Genomic DNA, 8,565 nt, shown 5'->3' with positions numbered 1-8,565 from the left:
CACACACACACACACACACACACACACACACACACACACACACACACCCCGAAATATTGGTCAGCCATAGAAAAGAAGGAAATCTTGCCATTTGTGACCGCATGGATGGACCTGAGGGAATTATGCTAAGTGAAATAAATCAGACAAGGAAAGACAAATACACATGATCTCACTTACATGTGGAATCTAAAAAAGAACAGAATAAAAAAGGACAACCAAGCTCACAAATACAGAGAACAGAATGGTGTTTTCCAGAGGCGGGCGTAGGGAGTGGGTGAAATGTGTGAAGAGTATAAAATGGTATGAACTTCTAGCTATAAAATAAATAAGTCATGGGAATGTACTGTACAGCTAGTGACTATAAATAACAGCACTATGTTGCATTTTTGAAAGTTGCTGCAAGAGTAGATCTTAAAAGTTCTCATCACAAGAAAAGAAAATTTGTTAGCTATATTGTGACAGATGTTTACTAAACTTACTATGGTGATAATTTCACAATATATACAAATATAGAATCATTGATATAATGATATAAACTGAAACTAATATAATGTCAATTACACCCCAATTTAAAATAAATAAAAATAAAAGCCAGTAATAAAACCATATAAATAATAAATGGTAACTATTATTATTCTCTAAATTTTGTGATTCTTCTGACAATAATTAGACTCCAACATCTTTACAGACCCTAATTTACTATGTTTCTATATTCTGATAAAGTAAATTTTTCATAAGCATTAATTAATTAATAATATATCTGCATACCAATATGGAAACATAAATATAGCAAAAGAAACATGAAAGGAAAAGATAATTATACATTTAACACCAAAATTATGTGGCTGTACATTTTCCCAGAGGAAATAGAAAGAGTTATATGAAATTGATTTAATAAGATTTTCACATGGAAGAATTTTGTATGGTGTTTTGAAGGGAAGGTAGAGGAATGAATTTGCAGAAGAGGAAGACAAAAAAGAGTTTTATTAGGGCTTGTAGGCAGGGAAAATACATTTTGTTGGCTAGATAAAAACTTGGGTCAGAGCTTGTAATTATATGCCCGAGTACTGTAAGTTTATATACTTGCTTAACATGTAACATTTGACTGAAATGCTATATGCATTCTATGCTTTCATAATTTTTTTATAATTATTTTCATCTCTCTCGACAGGTTCTTTCCTGGTTGACACAATCTGTTTAAGAGCTAATTTTCTGTTTTTAGGAAACAAACCAAGAAATTCCAACTCTAAACAATAATGTAGAATTATAGTTGTCTTTGTTGAAAGTTGAAGCTGAAATTAGCTTTTCAGCCTTTCTGATTTTCATTTGCTTTTCACTGTGCTCTTGGGGGGGCACCCATGCATTCATATAACAAAAGTCTGTCAAGATTTTGAGGAGAGTTTATATGCCAATTTTGGACTTCCATTCCCTGAATATCTTCCTTTCTGAGCATTTTCCTCCTAAATTTCCACCCTCTGGAAGCCCCAAATTCTTTCCTCTGATGCCTCAAGTCAAAAAGTCTGGAGTTTTCTGCTTGAGTTTAGCTGACCCACTCCATGTGGACTAAGGAGTGCCCTCCAAAACCACATAAATATAGCTATCACCTCTTTTGTCTCCTTATTTCAAGGGTCAAATCGACTCCAGTTTCTGCCAGACTTTAGTTGCTCTCCAGTGCCTTCAAGTAGTTGACTTTTAAAATATTTCATCTGGAGTTGTTATCAGAAAGAAGTTTAGTCTGATATAACCTATTCTTTTATTACCAGAAGCTGGAATGATTTTTAACTTTGAACATATACAATTGCCTTCTGAATTCTATTTTTGCTAATGAGCAATACACTTCAGTCTAATTATCATTTTTATAGGTAAGTTCTGATTGCTTTTTAATTACTCTCATTTTCATTGGTTTTCTTCAATTTCCCTGTAGTGTGTGTGTGTGTGTGTGTGTGTGTGTGTGTGTGTGTGTGAGAGAGAGAGAGGGGGGGGGGGGATGTATGATTCAGTATACTGCTTCAATCTCAGAACTCATTTCTTAATTCTTCAATGTTCTCAATTTTTCCTTTGAATGTAATCTCTCCTAATTTTCACTGTTACCTATTTTTGGATCGAATTTCTGGCATTGCCTTATTAATAGGTCTCAAAACTTCTACCTTCCTTCCCTCAATGGTCCATTCCCAATATACCAGCTGGAATGATCCTTTAACATAAATCAGGTCTCAGATCTCATTCCTTTGCTTTTCAAGACCCACAAATGTCTCCATAAATGACTGAATCCCTTTATAATTCTTACAGTTCCTTACAATATGTGGTATCTGACCCCATATCCTAGTCCTGTTTCTCACAATAGCTTAAATCCTACCTCCTTGCTCTTTGTTGGACATACTATATATGCTCCTAACATAGGGTGAATGCTCTAGTTCTTCTTTCTGCCTGGATATGGCTCTAATAGCTATCCATTTGACTAAATTCCTTAGTCCTTTCAGTATTTTTTTTCACATTTCCTCTTCTCAGTGAGTCCTCTCCTGAACACCCTATTTGGCACTGTAATTGGCTCCCACTCTCACACCTGGTTAGGATGTAACTTCACAAGGATGAGACTATGTTTTGTTCACAGATGTATCCCAAGTGCTTTGGATGGAGGCTGTCACATAGGATATAAATATTTATTGAATGAATGAATGTGTGACAGTTCTCATGAATCTATCCATCATGTCTCTTTACTATTCTTTTATAGTTTTCATACCTATCTGTTTTGCATTCTGGATGATTCCCAAAACTATCTACTGATGGTCTAATTCTCTCTTCCCCTGATCTATCTGTTGCTTATATTATCTTAATTAAGAGACCTAAAATATGTATAACTATTTTTACAGCAAGATTTCCTTTTGTTTTTTCCTTCATGTTTTATTGATACTTTATGTTACTGCCTTTCATTTCTATATCTGTTATTTCTTCTTGTGGATATTAAATATAGTTTAAAAAGTTATCTTTCAAACTATTTTATTATGTTTAGTTCTTGATGTGAGAATTATTCTCCTTATTTTTTCTAAAGTGTTTCTTCTTAATAGTAGTATTCTTCATTATATAGTAATTTTTGAATGTGAATTTCTTCAAAGGGGTTATTTTCTATGGAATCACTATGGTTTCTGTGTTCTAGTGGCATTTTTATCACCCCTATATGATTGTGTTTATTTGCTACTGCCAGGATTCTGTGTATTTCCGCCATTGCTGAACTACTTTTAAATGAATACATTTGCTCGGAATAACTTGAAAATACCTACTAGCTTTAAACAAGCATGAAAGACCCGTTCTCTTTTAAAATTCTTTCTCCTTTAAACTTCTATCTCTGATCCTGAGGGTATGCCAAGTTCCACTGGCGCCATAACTTTATAGGTTCAGTCTACTAAATTTTATCACTTTGTCTACCTAATTCTATTCCTACCTGACACTTGACAATTTCTGTTTCTTGGTTTTACATTCAGCTGTTATTTTAAAAATACATTTTATTTTATTAAATATTTATATGTATTTGAAGCTTGAGGAGAACTCTTGTCATCAAATGCATGTAAAAATTCTCTTTATAGTAAGTCACCTATTTGTTTAGCTACATGTAACTTGTAGCCTGCACTACATACCCTTGGCAAAATACACTGCAATCACACTAAACTTCTCATTTTCAAAAACATTACAAATATTCTTTCCTTTATGAATTTATACATGCACTTTACTCTTCTTGTAATTGCTTTCTTTAATTATCTTTCTTAAATTCTTCCTGAAAAACTCATATGTATCATTAAACACCAAATGAAAATTCTCCTCTGTGGAGGCATCACTGAATATCCCAAGTATAGTTAATTGCCCTATATCTGGTATTTATGTGTGTGACCTCTGAATCAAATTGTGTATACCCGAAGAGTGGAAGAAAAGTGTTATGCTTTGCTCCATAACTGCTCATCACAGTTACTCAATAAATAATAAATTAAAAGAATTTAAAATGTAATTAAAAAATATAAATCAATTTTTGGAAGCAATATTAGGTCTAGCTCCTCTCCCTTCAAATTTTAACTATTATGGGGCTTCCCTGGTGGCGCAGTGGTTGAGAGTCCGCCTGCCGATGCAGGGGACACGGGTTCGTGCCCCGGTCCGGGAAGATCCCACATGCCACGGAGCGGCTCGGCCCATAAGCCATGGCCGCTGAGCCTGTGCGTCCAGAGCCTGTGCTCCGCAACGGGAGAGGCCACAACAGTGAGAGGCCCACATACCGCAAAAAAAAAAAAAAAAAATTAAACTATTATGGACTATAATGAAGTTCTAAGAAAGAATGTTCTCTGGTATGTTCTACCTGTTGCCATGTTTGCCTTTCTCTTTGTGAAACTTGTAAGTATGTATTAGTCTTACATGAACTAACTCAAACATTAAAGATTTTTATATCTTCTCAAAACTAGAGAAAAGAGATAGTTACTTATTACCTTTATACTTGCCATGTACTGTACAAATACATTCAATACAATCACAACTCTAATTTTATCCCCTGCTTCTTGTATTTCCATATTAGCAAAATTAAGTGGATGCTTAAAAAAATCACAAAATTTTAAATTTGAATGCAATTTAAATTCATAGAATTAGAAACGATTACCCTCAAATATAGAGGTATGGTATATAGATAACCAGTTTCAAGTAACAGGAAAACCAAGCTCTTTTTTATTTTAAATACAAAGGTACTGGCTACCTTCTCCAGTGATAAATTTGATTCATGGGGAAAGTTAACTTCACCTTAAATTGATCTCTTGCTCTAGATGACTAGAAATACTGTACCTAGGTACAACACGTTTTAAGAATTATTCCTAGGCAACCAATGTAAGTGCACATTTCATTTCACATAGTAAACCCAGAATTTAAAGGGAAGACTTTTGATTGGGTTAGACATATCTCAATGCATAATATCATACACATAATAAAGACTGACATGTAGACTAGTGAATGATGAAAAAGGGTTATATCTACTGTGCACCCAAGCATTTCCATAGAGTAACATCAACTTAAATATCTATACATGGACATTTTAATTTTTCAGTTTATGAAAATGACTAATATTTAATTTCTTATCAGCTAAAAGCCATCAAATATCTGTATATGTTTTTCACATATAGTCAAAGTGCCATATATGTGTGTTTGTTTGTATACATATATAAATATAAATTATATACACATAGACACACAGCGTGACACCAATTACTCAATTGTGGGAAGGAGGAGAAACAAATGTGGCCTTTTCCTATCCACTTCCAAACAGATTCACAGGCTTATCACTACTGTGGGAAAGTGAGATGTTAGACTGTCTTTTAGTCCAGCTTGCAGCATATGCATGGGGCTTTCTCCCCAGGGCACTGTGTCAGAACCTAGAGGTAAGTGTCAGAGAAGACAGAGAAAATACCAGAAAGCTGAAGATACTGGGAAGAGGTCGGACTACAGAGATCTTTGAAGCTGTGAGCAAAGGTTGACATAAGCTATACTAAAGGCCACCATTTACTCTGGTTCCTAAGAGGCCAAGAGAGATTTGAATGGATGTATTGAATTCTCCATATGAATGGGAATTACTGAAAGTCAAGGAGTAGTGAAAGGAGTAGTAAATTCTTTTTCTATTATGATATAAAAAATTTATATATGAGGTCAGTAAAATCAAAGGCAAATAACAGTGGAATAAGGGACTTCAAAAAATTAGAGGAAATAGAACAATTAGATTTTGATCAATCAATACTTTTAAAGTAAAAGTGTAGTAAAAACAATACTAATAAAAAACTTTAAACACATAGGATGGTAGGAATAAATTTAATGTGTATCATTTCATGACATGTGAAAGGTTGGAAATTTTCTTACTAACGGGAAAAGTTACATTGCATTAGTAAACAAAATGCAGTTCTCTACTGTTACAAAGAAAACACTTAAAACAAGATAGGAGAGAAGAATCAAGATAGCGGAGTAGAAAGACCTCACCTCCCCCCACAAATACATCAAAAATACATCTACAATTCTCACAGAACACCTACTGAACACTAGCAGAAGACTTCAAACACCTGAAAGGACAAGAAAGATCTCCACATAACTGGTAGGATGAAAGGAAAAAAAAAAAAAAAAGGAAGCATGATGGGACCTGCACCTCTGTGATAGGGACAGAGTAAAGGGACAAAGTAGGTGATTAAATAGTTAATCCCACTAGGGGATTGTAAGTAGAGAAAAATGTACCAGATACCCCTGTAAATTAATGATCACTCAGGAAAGCAGGTTTGCTTAACCACAAAACCAAGCAGGCTTGCTTAGCAATAAAACCATGCAACAGAAGCATGAGACATGCCCCAAAACAATAAAACAGTGGTAAAATGAGACCCACATCCTGCCCAGCAAGGTCAGTAAGTTCATTATCCCTAGGACTCACTCCTCTGCATTCACTAAAAACAAAAATATAAGGAAAGGGCGACATGCTGAAACCTGAGATGATTTACCATATTTTAGTATATGTTACCACCTTTTTGCTCATCTTCGTTGTGCCATGACAGCCCCAGTTTGACCATGTAGGGGCAAGAAAACTCCCCTGCCTGGTGTGAAAGAGGAACTGATGATGGAAGCTTGAGGTCTGCTTAAGAATGAGGAAGAAGGTAGTCTTGTCCCCCTTCCCACTTTTCCTTTGATTATAAAACTGTAGCCCAATAAGTTCTTGGCATGGCACCCTCTTGCCCACCCACTTGTAAGCCTCACAAGCATCGTATTCTAAAAAATCACGTCTTATCTATCACTTTGCCTCTCTCTGAATTCTTTCTGTGCTGAGACATAAAGAACCAGAGCTCCTCCTCCCCTGAGACACATTTCTGCAGTTTCACCTGGGAGGGAGCTGAAAAAGAGGAAAGGTTCCTACAACCTGGCAAGTTGTCTCGCCAGCAGGGAGCTCAGCTGGGACCAAAAGGGAGCTTCAGAGGCTGAGAGGAGAGTGCAACAAGTGGTTTGTGGCAGGCAGAACAGAGAGAGATCTACACAGCCATTTTTGTCCCAGCCTGAGAGACACATGTGCTGGTACGGGGAGAGGCTGGGTGCTGGAACTCGGGGTTTAGAGGACAGACCCAGGGAGAGGACGGGTGTTGACTGTGCAGAGACAGCCTGAAGGGGCAGAGTGTGTGGTACAACAAATGTGAGTGTTCGCGGAAGCAGCCCAGGCCCACCATATAAACAAAGCACCACTGTTGAGTGGCATGTGAAGGGTGGGACCGCCGTAGCAGCCTCTTCTTCCATGCGCCTGTCCCTGCCTTGCCTCTGCTGGCTCCAGGAGAGCGCACCCCAGCCATCGCCTTGTCATGCTTGTGTGCCCTAGCCACCACCTCGGCCAGCTCCACACCCCCAGCTGCTGCCTTGGTTGGCTCCTACCTGGGCGGGCTTATGCACCGCAGCCACCACCTCAGGGGGCTCCCGCACCAACTGTCACCTTGGTGGGCCCTGGAAACAGATGCCAGAGGGTGGCCCACGTGCAGAGGTGGGGCTGAAACCACAGCTGAGCCCCAGGAGCCAAGTGACTTAGGAAGCAGGGCTGAAATCTCTCCCCGCAGCTGTGTGAGCCACAGATTTACACCTCCGCAGCCAGCTTTGTAAATTCAGCACATGTGGGACATCCAAACAGACAACAGGTGCTGCTGCGGCTGGGAAGGGTCTGGCTTTAGCAGCTGTGGGCTTTGTGGGCATGTGCACATGGGGACTAGGCCAGGCTAGGGTCTGAGCTGCCTCCATAGCTCCCAGAGTGGGTCCAGATGCACGACTACTGCGGTCCTGGGACCTGACTTCAGTGGACCTGGCTGGCGCCTTGTGAAAACAATGTCTGAGGACACGAGGGCCAACTGCTGGCCTTCCCATGGTTGAGGTGGGGCCAAGGTCAGTGCCAACAACAGTGTACTTTGTAAGCCTGCAAAATGGGTACAAGATGACACGACATAGCACACACACCAGTGAACAGCTCCAGTAGAGGAATACTCAGTGGCTCCTCTCCCAGTGGGAGCACTCCAATCCTGCCTACCTTGCATCGTATCTCAGAAGTGCAGCGAAGAAACAAATCTAGGGTCTTCTACTCCAACAAGTAGGGAGCAGACCCTGTCTCTTGACAGGGCAGTGACAACCACAGAGCAAAGAGGAGGCCCCACTCAATATCCAGTGCAGGCTCTGGTCACCGCAACACCAGTCACATCTCCTATCAAGGAAAGGATGGACAGCATGTACTGAGGAAAGAGGCGGCAGCCATCCATACTAAAAACTGCTTTCGCATCAAAAGATATTAAACCCACACAGGCTACACAGGGATGTTCCCACATAAAAATAGTCCTCTAAGACCACAGTAGATAATTGTTTCTCCTAAACTCATAGAACAAGAGAAATATAAATAAAATTAAGAAGCAGAGGAACCACTCCCAATTAAAAGAGCAAAAGAATTCCCCTAAAAGAGCAAACAATGAAACAGACCTCTTCAGTCTAATAGACACTGAGTTCAAAAAGGAGATAACAAAAATACTGAAGGAATTAAGAAAGGCTATCAAC

This window comes from Aethalodelphis obliquidens, unplaced genomic scaffold (assembly GCF_003676395.1).
Source record: "Aethalodelphis obliquidens isolate GAN/ISIS:26980383/991018 unplaced genomic scaffold, ASM367639v1 scaffold10, whole genome shotgun sequence".
NCBI classification, from domain to species: Eukaryota; Metazoa; Chordata; class Mammalia; order Artiodactyla; family Delphinidae; genus Aethalodelphis; species Aethalodelphis obliquidens.
This window is presented reverse-complemented; position numbering follows the sequence as displayed.